The 19,356-nt window shown below is 35.8% G+C and overlaps 1 protein-coding gene and 1 long non-coding RNA gene across 5 annotated transcripts in view; one reads left to right on the top strand and one right to left on the bottom strand.

The window, feature by feature from the left end:
- The window catches only part of LOC138188602 (luciferin 4-monooxygenase), a 79,013-nt gene that overhangs the window by 47,073 nt on the left and 12,584 nt on the right, over positions 1-19,356 (top strand). The window contains exon 1 of one of the 4 annotated variants that reach the window (XM_069130548.1): positions 149-161. The exons of the other annotated variants lie outside the window; for them this stretch is intronic. The gene's annotated coding sequence lies outside the window, so the exon portion shown is untranslated. Of the gene's footprint in view, positions 1-148; positions 162-19,356 lie in introns of those variants that run through there. 4 annotated transcript variants of the gene reach the window in all.
- LOC138188730 (uncharacterized) lies at positions 11,888-13,384 on the bottom strand. The gene is made up of 4 exons (XR_011175637.1): positions 13,315-13,384; positions 12,939-13,241; positions 12,233-12,809; positions 11,888-12,120 (listed from the first exon to the last, which is right to left on the bottom strand). It is a non-coding gene; the product is annotated as an uncharacterized LOC138188730 (long non-coding RNA).

Below are 19,356 nucleotides of genomic sequence, written 5' to 3'. Positions count from 1 at the left end.
TTATTAGCGTTGTCCAGATATGTGACGTTGTTAAAGAGCGTTGTGAGCGTTGCCAAGGTATGTTTGGAAAAAAGTGAGCGTGTAAAAGATTGTAGCGAGAGTTGAGAGAGTCAGAGTTGAATTTATCATCGTCGTGTGAAGATCGTTGTGTCGTAGAAGTGGTGAGTAACGAATACGTGAAATGGGGTTTTACATTTGATTACGTGTGAGTGCAAACGATATTGTATTAATCATACTGTTACCTTCAAACTAATAATATAACATTCCTACATACATATATATATATTATGAAGCAATTACGCAAGAAGTAATGACATTTTTTATTTGCGTTTCTTGAAACAGCAAGCATCATCTTTAACACTTTTAAGCATATCGTGTTTCGATTAGATTAGCTATACTACATGCTTATTTTTTGTAGTTTAAGAGCATTTAATAAAATATACCCGTTTAGTATACGGACTTCAATAAATAGGCTATACACGTTCTTATAATATTATTATATATTATCTATATCCATTATTTTATAGTTTCACTCGTATTCAAGTACACGATGCAAATGTGTAATGTTTTGTGTCATACTGTTTTTGCACAATTAGTAATAAGGATTGCAGATGTCGTGTTCCACTGTGTGAGCAGAGTTATTCTGTGCATTTCAAACCTATGTTTTATGGCGAAGTTGATGATTAAAAGATGTAATAATATGGAAATATTGGCTTGGCAACTAAGTGCTTGCGTATTTTAAATAAGAAGGAAAAATATAATTTTATTCAATTAGGTATTGTCCGTTTTTTTTCGATGACCTTTTGCTATCTTTCAGGCAGTGTCATAATTCCATGTTCATAAAACTCCCGATTTTGGCTAATAAAAAACTGAATTAAATGTGATTTCACATTATCAGCGTCATTAAAAATTTTACCATTTAAGGAGTTCTGTATGGAACGAAATAAACGGAAAACAATACCTTTACGATTTGCTAATTCTGGCCGTTTTTCTTGAACTGCGTCGCTCAGTTTGGCGAGTTGTTGAACTTACACGTTTGAATTAATCATTTGGTTTCCTGGTTTCAAAGTACAGAATTCCTGTATAATCCCACCAAACTGACGGCATAATCTTTTTTGGTGAATCTCAACTTTTGGCGTTGTCTGGACTGATTCATCTTGCATCAATTTCATTGCGTTTCAGAAGCGAATCGTAGATGCTGATGCGTTGTGTCATATTAATTTCCTTAAGCCGACGAGGGACCCATAAATCGAGTTTCTTGACATAGCCAAGCTGTCTTAAATTTTTTTTAATGCATGTATGAGATACATTGAGCTTCTCTGCAATCTCACGCGTTGTGTTATGACGATTTGAATCGGTAATGGCCTTGATATAGGTTTCATCAACTTCAACTGGACAGCCAGATCGTTGAGCATTTTGCAGCGAAAAATTACCAAAACGAAATTTGGCAAACCAATTTTGACACTGCCTTTCTTTCAAGGCTTTATTCCCATATACGGCACATAATTGCTTGTGTGCTTGCGGCGATGCGTTCCTGCCTTTTCGGAAATAATACAATAAAATATGTCTTCCATTTTTAAATTGGGATAAAAATGAAACCAAATAACGAATCGATACAATTTTTTTTTACTAAATTAAAGGTGAAAGTTCAAACAATAAGAAAACAAATTAGGTGCTTTGAACACGTTGATAAAACAAAAAAAAAAAAAAAAAAAAAAGGTTAGTAGAGGAATTGAAAAGTGTTTTAACGTGGAAATGCAAATAAATTTACTTAAGCGACTGAAAAGATACATATGAAATACATAAAATATAATAGAACGATGGAAAATAAGCTAAATATGTAGAGTGAAATGAATTATCAACTATCATAATGATATTGTCGCGAAATGTCGTTACTTGTTCGACATTGTGTTTTGCTAGTTGGAGTCTAATCTAAGTAAGTCACGAAACAAAGTACTGTCGGTAAATTAAAAAAGATGCGCTTGGATACGATATAGCGACCGAAGTCTATTGGTAATACAGGATATGACAATTGCTCTACGCATGAAAATAATGTACCAATTGGCAATATTACGAAATATTTCACGATAATGAATTTGTTTGCACTCAAAATATAAAGTCATCCGAATGAAATTTTCAGCTGTTCACTGTTTAATTTAGGGTGCTTGCATAGGTATTTTAATAAAAATGTTTATCGACACATTGCAGCAAGAATGGAATACGTAGGTATCTACTATAAGACTTTCGTGACCAATATCATTGCTCCATGAAGGATACTTTATATGCGGGAGATGAGTTTCGTAGAATATAGTTGTGCCGATTTTTCTCAAGACAGTGGCGAAGTGAACATTTTGTGCAAACATTTTGCGAACATTTTGTCCATGGACAAACGAATGTACCTTTATCAATACTTTTGCTAGTAGTGGGATTTTTAATCGACACAACGAGCACGTCTGCCCTAAAGTAGACGCGCTACAGAAAATCCACGTCCTACAAGAAATACGAACAATCAAGTAAGATGCATCAACGTGTGGTGTGGAATTCTTAATACGTGCCTTATGGATCCGTATTTCTTTCCCCACAATACTTTAAATGCTAAACGATATCCGTATTTCCTGGAATTCACATTACCCGATTTGCTACGTGATGTTCCATCAGAGACGCGAAACCATCTGAAATACGAGTACTATCAGCAGGATGGAGCACCGGCTTGCAATGCACGCGCCATACGGAGATACACATATTTAACATCAACTTGTGAAGAAAAATGGGTTAGGGTTTTAAAACCTGACTTAAACCTCTTTCACATTTTCCTACGGGCTTTTTTCAAAAATGGACTGTGAATAGAAACTTGTATTCTAGCAGATGACACGAAAGAACGAATTGAATGGAGCTGTTTGAGTATGAGTGCTGAATAAATGAACAGTGTAATGGGAAATTTAAGAAAACGAATGAAAAAATGCTTAGAACGTAGCGGTCAAATGTCTGAGTATTTGTTGTAAACGTTCAAAAATAGAGTTGTCGAAAAGTATCGAGTACTTCCTTGTTAAGAACGATACGAGGAACCAATTAATATCGAAAGATAGTAGAATAATGCAATCTTTTTACCTATAATCTTGTATAATATTCCGGGTTACATTTTGCAATATTTAGCATTTATGCGCAGACTTTGTCCTTCAGCTGGAAAATTAGTAGGATCGCCTCTTCCTATCCAATGATTTGGAAATAATCCATTCGATGTATTTTCTCCCATTAATGTACAATGCGCAGGACATTCATCTTGTTGGATGCGCGTTTTTCGAGGAATATTTAACAGGCAAGTCTTCCAATAATGCGCATAAAATTTCTCTTAGAAAACGTGTATACTTTGATCCGGCCAGTGTTACATTCGTAAAATATGGCCCAATAATACAATTTCCGAGTATACCAAACCGTACGTTAACACTTTGCTTTGTCGATGTTGACGATCGATTTATCTGAATCAACATTCACAAAATTTTAAATGACGATAAAAAGCATTGTCAGTGAACTTTAAAACTTTTGACCAACGGTGTGGATGAATTTTGTGCCTTTGGAGTATGCTCGACTATACGATGCTTGCCCGACTAATTCCATATTGCCTTTCAATTTCGCGATAGCATACTGACGGATCAATGTAGCTGCGATCAAAAGTGTAATGTCGTTTCCATTGTTCGTCACTGTTTTACTTCGAATCGGTTTTTTACATGAAAAGTTTCCAATTTGTCGAAATTGTTTAACAACATTATTGAAAGTATTACCAGACGGTTAGATTTTATGAGGAAATCTCACCGTGTACCATCATCGTTTGACGCGTGCTGCAATTACTCTAACTTCAGAATAAACTGATAACACATCTACTTTTTCTTCTCTTGTGTGCTTAATATCGGAGCGATACTGTACACTAACTAAATATGTATAATACTGTAAAAATGACGCGGACAAATATCTGCAGCAGCTAAATATTGACATTAGGTCGATGGTTGAATACTTCTCAACTGTTTACATTTCATGGAACCGTAGAACACAATCGTTTTAAGCGCCAATTCTACTAAACGTAGTCAACATTTGTATAAGAAAATTTCGATTTCTTAACATTTAATTGTTTAAATTACAATATTTCAATCGAAAAACGTACGCTTTCTATAACTCTTTACGCATTCACCAACGAGAAACATGTAATCATTCAACCTTTGCTTGAAACATGTTTCGCTACGAGGAACTATGACTATGATTATAAACTAAGATTTCAATATCAAATGAGTACTTTGCAGAAAAGAAATATCCAATAAGAGTTAGCACTTGAACAGCTCCGTTGTTCCTGGAGCTATAAAGAAACTTTGTTAGCAAAAATTGTTTAGTATAAGGAGGTTTATAATGTGACAGTAATAACATTTATTATATATTTTTTAATACACTAGGTCTCAATTCTCTATGATATATGATTGCATTTATGTTGTTATTTCTATACTCAGAGATAGGATCACAATAGTTATTATTTTATTGAATGGATAAATCTATCACACCGTTCTAAGTCAAAAAAAACCTTTATTGCACGCGCTTACAAAAACTAGGGATAAAAACAAAAAAGTATCTTAAGCCTATCGATTAAATCTATCGATTGTAACTGGGTTATCTTCTAGTTACTATTTCTTATAACTAACACATCTGCATATGGGTGGCGAGCACGAACTCACGTTGTCATTTTCAACAATTTAAATAGATGTAGGTGCATTTAAAAACAATTATTACCGCCATATCAAGAACCTTTCTATACCGAACATTTTCTAATAATAAAGGTTTCTCATAGCTCCAAAATAACGGAGCTATTAAAGTGACTGCCATTTTATCCATATCTGCAACAAGTCCAACATTATAAGAAGAAAATATTGTTTTTCAGTAAATGTAAGGTTAAAATGTACATTCTGACAGATATAGCACGACATCGATTATCCATTCGCATAATTCAGCAATTATTCCTTCTATTACATACGAACATATAGTAACTGGTTTAATGTACAACATATAACGGTCCCACGAGACAATACGTGTATCGCCGTGTGAAACAGTGAAAGATACGCGTATGAGATACATCTGAGAATGAAATATAATCTCATTTGTTCTTGTATCGATCATTTGTTCCGATCATTTTTCAGTTGAGAGTAACTTCTCCTCTCGAGCATCCGTTTTGGATGAAAATCTATTCTTTGAGGAATGGACAAGTTTAAAGTTTTGTCTATTTGGACGTTATACGGACGTTAAAGAGCTAAAAGGAAAAACGAGTGAAAAGAGAACATTATTACGAGCGGATACAGACCTAGAATCACGCGTGAAGATTTAACGTTTCAACAGGATAACGCAACAGGTTTATGCAACAAAACATGTAAGAGACTAGATTGGCAAAGGAATAAGTACTTTAGAATTGCTAAAGAGATCACCGAATGTCATTATAATTGAAAATAATTCGGGAGAATATGTAAAAGGTGTTTATGGAAGGAATAAAGACAATTTGAAAGTGTCGCAGGGTCATAAAATCGTATGTGCGTAAGAAAAGTAGGTAAAATTTCGTTGAAGATATATTAAGACGCAAAATATGTCTTCTTCGAATCGTACGTTGACAATTATGCAGAGCAAAGAAGGAAGCCTAAAATATTAAGAGTCATTACTTTACATACATATATCGTAATTTCTTGCTGGCATTCGATAGTTTGCTATTTTTGTTGTTCAATTTTTTATAATAACAGATTCAACTATGCACCAAAACTTATCACCTATCAAAATTAGATGCACATTGTAAAAATTGTAAAATCATGGAATTTATGGAACAAACGATACCGAAGGATGGATACGATACAATGAAACTCCATTTATATGAACTCTGTTTGAACAAACGAAATTTTCGTAGTTTAGTAGCTTGATTAACTGAACTTTAGCCGAGTTTCTATTATCTGAACTGCCGCTGAGCGTCGATCCACTTGTACGAATGTCTCGCAGCAAGATGTGAACAGTACTGGCACGCGTTATGTGACGCACTCTCATCTTCGCAGTCGATAGAAATTTGCAACGTTATGTATTTGAATGCAAATGTCTCCTGGATTCCCCTTGCACGAACATGGACTCCTACTAACCGAACGCAAAATCATAGGCGGACTCGTATTAAGTGAACGACCCGGTTATACGGATCAACCTAACACCGATCAACATAACCGGTTCATATAAACCGAGTTTTACCGTACCATGTCTTTGCCGTGTGAATGACACGATTTGTTCCAATGTTTCGTCTGCCGATTTCATAGGAAGAGTATAGCTAGCGGCCGAGGATCTCGGGATACAGGAAATCAGTATCGCGGTACTATATCTGTCGAGAATCGTCGTGCGAACGCTTCCATTGGTATGCGTTACTACACATGTATATTCGGTATCTATTATAAAGCGTATTGCGATATACGACACGTATCGTCGCGTGAAATCCGCCTTTATGGTGTAAGATGCTTACATATATACAGGGCGATCCTTAGAAAGTGATCGATTAGGTTTCCTCCAAAATGGGAAGAAACATGTTCTGTTCGAAAACCAAAAGTCTAACTGATCTCAAAGCCAACCTAATTTTAAGGTGCGGTTCTCTTAATTTTCGGCAAAAGGATATTAAGGACTTGTATCTGAAGCTGCTTAATTTCAAAGGTATTTCAATATGAATTTCATTAAAATTCAATGGATACGAGACACGGTCTTTTCTTGTCTTTCGTCCGATAAGTTTTACAAGATTAAAGTTAAAATATCTTTGAAACTAATCATTCTTCGACACAAGTACTTTAATACTTTTTTTGTAGAGAATTAAAAAGTGCATTGAATGGTGTCAATGCATCTTGATTAGAATTTTGGAATAAGCCACAGTTTGGAAGATATTTGCGCGAATCGATCAAAATGACACATCCTATATAAATATGTATAAATTTACGATTATGATATGATAGATTATGATTATGATAGAAATGGCAGACTTTGCTTGAAACAACGATTTGCCTTTAAATAAACGCATAATTACGTCCACATTTTCTGGCTAATAAGCAAAAGTACTCTTTTAATTAATATCTGAAATAACATATTTAAAGTAACCGGGAGAGAAACATTGAAGATTTCTATCGCGTGCAACTTTACTGGTCTCCATTTCGAGTTTATTGAAACAGCAAATCGTGCAAATTTGCTTGACTGAAACATAGAAGAACACGGTATAGAGAAAGAGATGGAATTCATTCAAGCTAAAAGTGGAAACCGACATCCACGAGGAAAAGGACCAATTCCGTGGAATATCGCGATGATTATTATAAAAGCGACCATTACCGTGCCAGGTTGTTAAAATTTTACTCAACCGTATCTGCATTTGCAATACGTTTCTGTTACCGATCTTCTGACCGAATGAACACAGACGTTTCTTTCCATTATTTTACTTAACGTTATAGCTAAAACGTACAACTTAATAATATTTCATGCCATGAAAAATATCGTTCATTTTCCAAATGATTTCTAAAGGATTCAATTTCAAGGATATAATTCTAGATAAATGTTAATTACCTGTTTCTCTTATTTTACGTTATAAACATTTCAATCGATTAATCGTACGTTACACTTCACAGAACTCATACTTAGAGATCCCACTTTCTCAATTATCAACAAAAGTTGACGATAGACTCTTATTCAAATAACACGCTAAAACATTACAAAGAAGATACAGAACAGGACCAAGAAGCTTAAAAAGAAAACATGCGGTGGATATCCTCGTTACAACGACAAACCAATAAAAATCGGATAGCTAACTCCAATGGAAAGCTAAATGAGCGAATAAATGAAAGCGTGTGCATAGTGCAAGAAGCTATAAATAGTTGTTACTGTGAATAAGTATGGCAAAATGCAACTGAGGAAGGAGGTAAATAAAAAGGAAAAGAAAACACGAGCAGAGATATATCACGTGTTATATTCACATTTAATATTCATATCGATAGCAGCATATTACATAATTGCATATTACATATAGCTCGCTGTATCGTCAGATCGCGTTTACATCAATTACAGTCGTAGAGTTTATCATCCGCTCGCGGACTGTACGGAAAAAATGGCTGAGAAAATTTTTCCAAGAACTTTTGGAAAAGAGAGAGTGGAAAGTGTGAAAAAGGCTGGTTGGAGAAGGTGGCTCCACGTTACTACGTTTCCTCGGCTGGTAGTGTTATTTATTGTTCGACCCGATGAATGTCATTTAAAATTTCGATATAAATTAATTTAAGGGGGTAAAGGGGTTTGCAAGGTAGCGCAGTGGGACGGGGCGTAATGGCTCGGAAAATGAAGTTCTTGTAGCCCGGCTGAGAGAGAATCTCACCCCCTCTATTTCACTCTTCCGCTTTTATCCTTAGCCGCTTCCGTCTCTGCGGCAAAGCAACCCTCCAGCTATACTGTTCCTCTCCTCTTCGGGATTCCCTTCTTCGGCTGCTCTGCTCCTCTATCGCCGCTCGCCCGAGATCCTATCCCTCCCCGAGCATTCGACTCGCCGCGTTCTTTCCTCGTTTCTCTTCGTCTGCCCTCCTCCCAGAGACTCGACATTGCCTGCTGAAATTTCCTTTCGCCTTCCCCTCGCCAGCCTTCCATCTACGTTCAGCCAGCCACTCCGCTTTGCTATTATCTTAAGTAAACAGGCTACCTGTGCGCCCGGGAATTCCAGATAAAGTCACATGTTATCAAAATCCTGACGGTGCTTCGAGCGGGCCGCTGCGTTTGCATCGTACCGCCGCCACTTTCGCCCCGCGTTCTGCCGCGTTCTGCCGCGTTCTGCCGCGTTCTGCCGCGTTCTGCCGCGTTCTGCCCCGTTCTGCCGCCCTTTACGAGCTAGACACGATCTCGTTAATTCCGTTAAGTCGCGGCCTTACGTTAATACGAACCGGAAGATGGAACAATTGAGCCCGATTTCCAGAGACGTTTCAATGTCGCCGGTAATTTTTCATCCCGGAAACATACTGTCCCAGAAGTACGCGTATAACATCGGCCGTAATGGCAGCTCTGTGCGCTTACAGCAGGGTTTCTCAAACTATGGATCGCCCGACAAAATTGCAAATTTCCCCAACTCGTACACCAGTGAAATGAAAAATGTCAGTCGTCAAAGGACCAAGAACAATTCATCGAGTTATTAATCAACTTACTTGTAAAACACGATTCGATTTAGGACAGAATTTCCAGCAATTTCTAAAATGGCATATCTATCGCAAAACGACCTCCTCGTCACTGGCGATTGTAAGATCAAAATACCGATTGTCCCTAAGAAACATTCAAGATGTGCTGTCGAAGCTGAGGACAAGATTTAGTTTTCTAAACAGGGACGGTTATCTTATCAGTATGCCGTGGTTTTCTCCTAAAAAGTAAAGTTTAGATTTAGGCAGTATAATTAGACATTCGATGGGTATGTAAAAATTTATCATCTTTTTACCCGATTATTCTGTTATTTCAACGTTCCATTTTTTTTTATTACAAACTGTTTGAGATTATTGATCAAACTAGCATATATTTTGATATATATAGGTACATTTTTTCAGCGCATATAAAATACAGATTATATCAAAACAAGAAATCGCGATCATATTATACGCTGGAAGTTCAAATTACGATAAATTGCTAATGCGTCATTTAGCAAATGTCCTTTATATATTTATTTGGCCTTGCAACCAACGGCTGAACTTGGTTTGCAAATATCTATATTTACAAAGCGATCTTGTCCGCGCATTTCGAATCATTCACTCTCCCTTTCTCGCACACTCCGACTTACTCCGACTAATAATTATCCTACTTATTGCATCCTTTTATGCTCACGAAGACTCCCCTTGGTCTGCTTATATTCTGCCTTCTCCTTTTCTTTCCTTTTGCAGCCTCTTCAGCTATCCCGCAATCCCTCTATCCTGTCTTCCGCTCACTACATCTTCCAACCTGACACCTCTTTCGGTTTCCCTGCAGCCCCTTGTTAAGTGTTCTAGGTTCCCAAATCTATCCGCACATAAATCACTTCTTTCTTTCTCCTCTTTCCAGCATGTACTGATATCACTTAACTATTAATTAATATTTTTTAGTACATTGAAATGTAACTGTACGTTATTGATCTGACGCATATCGCATCGCACGCGTCATCTTTACGGAGAAGCAAATTAAGTAGTGTATCGTCGCATACGCAAAAGCAGCACAACAGATAAGCCATTATTCTCGACGAAATTGCACAGTTTGCCTGGATAGGCAAATTACAGAGTTTGCCAGTAACATGCTATGTAAGTCGCTTTCCTTACCAGTTTAACCCTCGTGAAGTCGTCAAGAACAAGCTAAATACCGCTATTCTGAGAATCAAATTTCGCATCCGTGAATGTCAGATGCTATTACTATCGTATCGTAATTCCCTTGTCTTCTGTCGCACCCCTCGCGACTTCCATGAAAACGTTGTTTGGGGAAGGATGTCACCCTTCGTTAATTTTATTAGGCCATAAACGAAAGACACGAAATCATTTGGAACAAGTACTCGAGATAAACAATATTCGAGTCATGTACTTTCACTTTTCTACTTGTATTCACGAACGTATCCGTCTATCTATTTCTAATCATTTTCTCAGTTGTTTACATACAAACATATACACACTTTATGATCTGTTTACGTTATTACGTATTACGTTACATTCTATATAATTTATTTCTAACGACTCTTAGTCCTATATAATTCTCTTTCATGGATCGTTTTACCTCAAGATACAGGAAGCGTGCAAAATCTTGAAAATGTGTCAGCAAGAGAACTAGTGGTACCTTCCATGTTATTTTATCATTATTAAATTGTTTCCAAAACTAAAGCATAGTACACACGGTATTTAACGATATTATACGACTGTAATATTGTCAAATTTTTAATCATATTTATTGACAAATTTTCTTCTCATTTTAGCTTATGATGGAATAATACCGACTGAAAAGATCGTTAATAGCGACTGTGTAAGATAGAATAAGCAAATAATAACTTGGAAACGACACACATTTTCGTTTCATTAAAAATAATTTAACTTTCGCGTTAAAGAAGATCCCGACAACAGTTAAATCTTTATTAAGAAAAGACGATGATTGGAACAATTTCTCTTCTCGTAAATTCATGTAACGATTTATAACTTATAAATCTTTATAAATTATCTTCCCGTTAATTCGATAATGTCGATTCCGCGAACGTGGCGATTTCGACGTTAACAGGGTATTGGAGTGGAAAACAATATAGTCGTATATAATTTATTACAAGCAGAAGAAATTACATTGTTGAAAATATAGTGCTCAGAAAAGATTGTATCACGTTCTAAAGACAAGTATCGTAATTACTCGAATAAACGGAAAGTTTATGTTCTACGGACATAAACCAAGTAAACAAATCCCTTGTTTCCATTGCAAGTTTTCAAACTTATTTCTAAATTTTTGCTTATATTTACACGAGTATTTATTTTGTCTATACATTTGCTGATTTACAATTTACCGGTACACGATACACAGATTGAAGCAATAAATAGAAAATTTTCTCCGTCGAGAAGTAGAATACAATCGTGAATTTTACGAATGTACGTATACGGCGGTCTCCAAGGAACCCATATTATAGTATTCGAATACGTTGTATCGTATTGAAATATATGATAGCAATTTGAAACATTTGTGGTAGAAGCGAATAATGCTCGTCCGCCTGTAACTTTGGAACAAATGATTCTTTGATCAATATTTATTCAGCATTTCTTGTCACACGAGAAAGAATTTTGATTTTATGTAGAATTTTACATAGAAATATACTCAGGATTTTTCCACGCAAAAGAAGGTAAAATGTGTCCAAGTAGGCAAGTTATATTTAGTAAATTTCACGCGATTCACTGCAATCGTTAGCGCAAAGAAAATTAAAAATTTCGAGCAAACGGAACTGCGAGTCCTGCTTTCTGTCTGTGCAAATTTCATTCAGGCTGAAGCTCTGCGAGATTTTCTTGTATTTAAATTTATATTTAACCGCCTGTAAACATTTTCTGAAATGAAAGTTTGCTACGCGAAGAAGTGTGCGCCTCTCTGATTGAACTGAAATTTATACATAGGGCATAGTTAGTGTACCGAGAAGTTAGTTAAAACCGGCTTATGTAACAAGAACGGAAGCTTTTTGCATGCGATCTCTTCCAACCTTTAAACTCACCCCAACATGTTATAAAAGCTCTTTGTTGCGTAAATTAATGCACACGAACCGCGCACTCGCGCCAGATTTTAAAAACCTGGCATCGAACAGAAGTCTCGAGATGAATTTTTAAAAGTAAAATTGAATTTTTCCGCTGTAATGCACGCATAGAAAATATTTCTTTGTGCTCGTATCTCGGCACACGAAAAGTTGATGCTTAATATTATTCGATCTGAGCCTTTTGCTCGCGGTGTTCGTCGAAATTACTCCACCGAAGAAATGACAGATATCCCTACTGCTATACTCGATATTTTTCATTTTATCGCACTCTGTCGTCTCCATTCGCATCGCTGTCATTATCCATTGACATTGCTACAAAGATGCAATTTATTAACGAACCAGTAATACTTCATGAATTCGTTGTTCCGTATTCTCCGGTGTTGTCCTCGGTACACTATGTTCTTTAACGTCTACCACGGAAAGAAGCCTAGCAGCTTTAGATCTGATGAGCGTGATGGCCATAGAAATTCTCCACCGCGATCAATCCATCGTTTGGGAAATTGCCTGTCTTGCATTTTCCTTGCTACGTATATGTAATCTGCAGGACAGCATATAAATCTTTGACGATATTGAATCTTCAACTTGATATTGCATATTACGTGAAGCAAACTTTTCACGAACAAAGCGAGATTATTCGTTAATTGTTGGGTTTAAAGCTAGTAAATACCTTTTTACGTAAAAGTAAGCGGTTTTTTAAACGGCGTCCTTAGTTAGACGGGAAGCCGCACCGCTTCAGCAAGTCATAAGTATTCTCAGGGTGTCTAGGCACGCCGCATGAAACCAAGAATCGTCGGTATGTGGCTCGTGTGTCCCAGTATGGCCGCCACAATCAGAGTGGCACGCGCTCTCATACCCCGGTCCATCTACTCCTAGCAGCGAACCTACCTCCGGCAACTAACCCCGAACACCGACTCCTAGTCAGGCAGTTCAGTGATTTCCGAGAACACATTCTCACCTATTCCTCTGGTCACTGTTACCGTGCGTGAATATTCGAAACATTGCTAGTAAGATTATCGTGACACACGCTTTAATTACTCGATAACATGTACCTGCAGCCCCAATCACATCGCGTTGCATGACGAGGAATCTCGCATCTATCTCTTCGCTTGGTATTAATTTTAATATACACGTTATTTTTGCTGTTGGTTATGTATATTAGTATTTATGTCCACCAATAACAGACAAATCACATCGTGTTACCTCAATTTCTACCTGGTTACTAGACGTACCGTTTCTCTTTAGAATAAATAGAATATAAAGATTGTTAACGACAGTTTAAATTTTGTTTTCTGTTTACGAGTATGTTATAAATATTTTGAAAACCCTCGTATTTATAAATATGTTATAAATATTCAACAAATTTGATTTAAGCAAGCACCAACTTACACAATATATCCTTATTATCGGTTTAATAATCGGATTATATACGGTCGATCACATTCATATTCGAACGCTCTTTAAAGCAGAGTAACTTTATAAAAATTAAATCAAACTCTGTTTTGATCAAAATACAGTCTGTACATTTACATTTAAATTAATTATATGTAAGAAATACAGGCTGCTTCGCGTAACGCGATTCACAATTTTTCTACCATTTGGAGCCATGTAATAAAAAGAGTGTGTCGAGTGTACTGCGAACGATGATGAAAAGATTCTGAATACACTTTATTCTCATAGCGAAACCAAGCACTGCTCGAGTAACATAAATAGTCCATATGTTTTTTTTATATAAAATTGCGGAAGATTTTACGACAAATTCAAAAAGTGTATTATCTTAACACTTGTTCAAATTGCACACCGCCTTTCGCAATACAACATTCTGCCTATTTCTTGTAGAAGTTTGAATCACTTACTTATTAGAGTACCTGAATATATGATTCTACATGCCGTAGCAATTCTCTCTTTCTGTATGAAAGAGTGAAATATTATTATTTCCACTACTGTTTTCAAAACATTTTTCGTTACATGGCCGCAAATGGCACAAAAATGGAGAAAAAAAAGATTGCGTTACGCTCTTCATAATGAAAAGGAGTCGAGTTTCCATTAACAGACATCATCTTTGTCGGACACGGTATGGATCGTTTGATACTAACATATTAGTGGCACTTAGTCCAACATTCTTAGCTTAAGCTAGTCATAATTGGATAAAGAAAGTTTTAGAGTTAAATTAATCAGCTTTCAAGTTCTGATTTGATTACTATGTCTATAAAACTTGACTCCCTTTGCTCGTAATTTACAGGAAAAGTTAGTGACTGTTAAACAGATGTTTTGCATAGCAAAGGACATTAGATTTTCTGCAATGGCCAATGCTGAAACTCCATGAAAGAATAGACTGTGCAGTAGATGCCTGATAGGGAGCAAAAAAGATACATAAATTATTTAACGATAATGGAGAAATTATAAATATGAATGAAATATTATAGTTGAAACCGTTTACGTTTTATCACTTTCTTGCTCAGAAAATTGTTTGTCTCTGGAATTAAATACTTGCTATCTACTTTACGATAAATTTATATTAAAAGAGAATTACAGTAATTCGTTGATAGAAATATTGTTTGCTTTTGTTAGAAATGTTTGAAAGGTAATTATAAGTGAAGTAATAAAAACTGTGAGAAAAGATAATGTAATTTTAAATTTCAAGCTAATGACAATGTAACGCGTAATAGTAATATTAATAGAACTTAACACACACATACACTGCGTATAAGTATAAATAAAAACCTAAAAGCTTATTTGAAAGCGAAAGCTACAAATTATGCCGTGACAAAACAATACACGTCAGTTACGTGTAAAACAATGTTAAAACAATTGCATGTAACAGGCCAGACACCATATTTGTAAATAAAAGGGAGAAGAAAACCCACCTAATCGACGTTGTAATACCAAACGACGCAAACATCACGCAAGAAGAACAAAATGCATTCTATCCAATAAAAAAGAATAATAATAGTACTCATAGTCATATACGTCACAGATATCACAACAACAAAATTTTCCAACTACCTTAAAACCATAGATATAAATATACATATTTATTCAAACATCAAAAAGTTGCGATACTCAAAGTAGCAGCAATAGACAGGACAATGCGAAGACTTTAAAACCACGCAAATGTAATAATCACAGTAGAATGTATAATTTATTTATTTCTCAAAAGTGAATATATCTCTGTCATTTAAAGGAATAAACAATTTTTATATTTTCATTCATTCAGAATTTTAGTCCTTGTCTATTAAAAGAAGAAGAAGAAGAAGAAAAAACGGGCAATATCTCTTATCTTTACTCCTCGCATCTTAAAAACTAATTCCCGTGACATCTGGATAGGGCTATAAATGTACAAAATCAGAAAATAATTTTACATGCGCCTTACGCATAATCATTGATATGTGGCGGCACGGGCCACGGAACTTTCCGACGGCTCCGGATACAAAGCGCTACGCCGTCAAAGCGCAACACCGACGTGCCCAATGTGCCATCGATATCTTCACGCTCTTTCCGCCGAATTCTCGAAAGAGCATACACGTGCCAACCACGATGGCACATCTAATGAACGCACGCTAGTGGGGGATATCGATGGGCAACGAAGGGAAGAATTCGTTCGATCCGGAACAAAAGGACGAGCAGTCGGTCTTGAGCCGTTAAATAATAAAGTCTTCAGTGCCATTCCGTAGCAAACGCGTCGATTGAACTTTCGGTGTCAATTGTTAGTTGTTAATCCGTTAATAATTATTTGTTGATCGTATCTGTTAATTGTTATTTGTCGACTCTTCTGTTAAATTGTTTTTAATAAACTATTGTTCGTTAAACGGCTGAGTATTTCTAACACACCTATCACGACTACCACCTCAGATATTTATCGTTGAACTCGACAATAAGCAAATTTTTGCTAAACAATTTGCACGCCGTTCTGACCACACTATTTGGGAATCGCGTTTCCTATATATCGTGCACAGATCTTCAATCCAATCTCGCATCCACTCCGACTGAACCTAAACAGCGATTTCTCAGCATTCCGACTTCCAAGAACGGATTCCTACCTCGCGTTTCATCATTTTACTGATGGAATATTTGAAGGATTTTCAATAGGATATCAGAGAGAAATGCAGCATCCTGTATGTTGTCAAGGAATACTAATATGTTTAACTGGCACGAAATAACGCCCGAATGATTTAACTGTATCATTAGCATACACCTGAACAAAAACATTCCGCAACCAATGGAACATTAATATCATTCTCCGAGAGAAAGGTTCAACTGCTGTGGCTTTTCTTGCAAATATAATGCAAATATTAACAAGCAAATTAACTTATAAAATAAACATATAAAAGGATAAAATACCTTGACCTTCTGATTCAGATTTTCAAGGTCTAGGTCGACCTTCACCAAACCGAGAGTGCGGAGAATCAGGCTATGGTAGTCGGGTCGTATAAATTCTAGACACCCTGTACATATTTGAAACGGAAAAAGGTATCCGTTGCTAGGAAATATTACGTTCGGATAATAGAACATTGAACTATCCGAGTATTCGGCTGATGGGTGTTCGGATAAGGAGCACTCTGCTGCGCCACATGGTAGCGACTGTTTTGAAATTGTTCAGTAATTTTAACACACGGTTATTCCTAAAATACTTTGATAATTTTAGTAAATTAATTTACACTTTACCAATTAATATCGAATAACGAACGTTATACTTATTCCTTTGACACAGGTAACAACAATTTACGGTATTGAACATAGTCTAAAAGTTCTCCTTACTTCAAATAAGCTATGGAATTTCTTTGAAAACGGATCGCTTACGGATTGATTACGGATCGCATGAATGATAATGGAAAGTGAGAATACAGATAAGCAATGTTTTTATGGTTATTTGATCGTATCCATCATCAATTGCTATTATCTTGATAATTAACTAATTACGCAGATGTTTCGTCACTTTCTATCAATATTCACAAGTTCCTCCTCCATTCTTGTTTTAAATCGAAACTCTGCAATTTGAATTGTAGATCCTGTACCGATCATGTAAATTGGAATTCGCTGAATCTGAAGATGTCGATTTAAAGATTAACTGCTGTTGCAGAAATTGATTCTGTAACATAGTAAATCAGCATTGACATTAGTTAGCTGTAAGCAAGTATAATTAATATTTTCTACAGATTGTTCATGCTTTATTCGGGAGAGAAATAATCGATAGCCTGTTCATATTATACGATATTATAAAGATTCGCAAAGTTATAAGAGGCGAGGTCGAGAAAGGTTGACGTGCGAGCTCCTTGTTAAATTAAATGTATATTAAAACATTCTTAACCGTTAACGGGGGTCAAACCTTATGTATTCAGTCTGACAGCATTTCGTTAATCAGTATGAAGCTGAATAATAGGTATCGGAATTGAAGAAACGTAAATTTTGTTATTAACGACGCTCTATGCGATATACTCTATGCGAATGAATTGGAATGTCTCAAGAATGATTAAGAATTAAAAGGTCATCGTGAGATAATCTGGCCGTATCAAATTCTTATATTACTTTAGAGTTTTCTGTACTCCTTACTAGTCATTGTCGGACAGAATAGTTTATAAACTCTTCGATGCATATTGTATAATAACATGTAAAGATAAAAAAATACAGAATAATGTTTTGTCATTGCTCCCTCGATCTTCGAGAAAATCGAGTTTGCAAATTTATCAAATACGCTTGAACAGTGATAATTCTGGCCTGGACAGGATTAAATAAGCGACAGAAGGTCGATCTACTCGCGCAAATAAATCGAAGATGTAGACTAAAATTTGTTCACAAGACGCAAGATTTTATTCCTTTCACGCAATTTCTATTTATTCTCACATGTAGTTTGATCTCGTATCTGTTATTTAGCCCTATCCAGACTGGAATTAACGTTCAAGTATACTTGATAAATCTTTAAACTCGATATTCTCGAAAACTAAGCCGAGAATGAACAAGTTTTACTTTACAGTTTGCCCTGTATTACATTTTTTATATTATATTTCACATATTGATTCTATATTTTTCCACAATGTATCATATTGTAGCTGCTTTTACACGTTATTCAGCCGGATCCTGTATATCAACATGGCTTTAGAATAGAGGTTAGATGCAACTTTTGAATTTCTTGTTATTTAAATAGCTGTTATCATTAGGACATTGATTTTCATTGCAATTATCATCGAGCTTGCGATTAGTAATATTTATTTGAAATACTTATTTTAAACAATTCATCTTATTCGTCGGATTCGGGTGGACGGATTATCTTCACTGAACAGTTAAATTTCTTTCGCCTAAAGTAATTATAATATTATAATTATAAAATTATAATTAATAAAATAGTATTGTTACGCTAAAGGGCGATACATCGGCGGAGCCAAAACACAGTGTTTTAAGTACATCCGCTTGTTGAACTGACGATTCTTCGAATTGACGGCTAGCACTGACAGATCGATAAGGGTTCGAGGAGCTGATTCAACCGGTTCCTTTTGCGATGCGATAAAAAATGCTATATCGCGGTGCCTCGGGGCTGTTATCCCCGTGCTGCTGATCGGTAAACGCCTTTATGATCTTGTGAAAAATAACTCGAGCGCTTACTTTTCGCCGGAATCTTAGACCTTTCCTCTTGCCGCGGCATAACAATATGAAGTTGGAATATGTATGTATCCGTGGTGTCTACGGACGACGATCGATACTAAATATTTATCCTGCATCTAACTGCGAGGTGTAAATGTATTATAAATAAAATCAGTTTCATATATATGTAGAAAAGTTACATCGAGATTGGAGACTTTTGATCCTCGTGATGAGTAGAATATGCGATAAAAAGAGTTTGACCTTGAGTCTCGAGACTATTTAAATAACGATCACAATTGTGGTGGTATTCGTACTACGTTTGAGTTTAAGTTATCCTTTATTTAGTTAGCTATTATATTTTTAATTATACTTAATTATTATATTTTTAATTTATACTTAAGTTGAACTAATTTTTTGTGATTTTAAAGGTTGGTGGATTTCTGCATAACTTGACCCAATCATAAATCGTTCATAACCGTTAATCATGAAAGTAATTAAGTTCTATTAGTCTC

Source organism: Bombus flavifrons, chromosome 17, assembly GCF_040668555.2.
Source record: "Bombus flavifrons isolate JBK064 chromosome 17, iyBomFlav1_principal, whole genome shotgun sequence".
Taxonomy (NCBI): domain Eukaryota; kingdom Metazoa; phylum Arthropoda; class Insecta; order Hymenoptera; family Apidae; genus Bombus; species Bombus flavifrons.
Note: the sequence above shows the minus strand (reverse complement) of the source record. Positions and strands in the feature narration are given on the sequence as shown.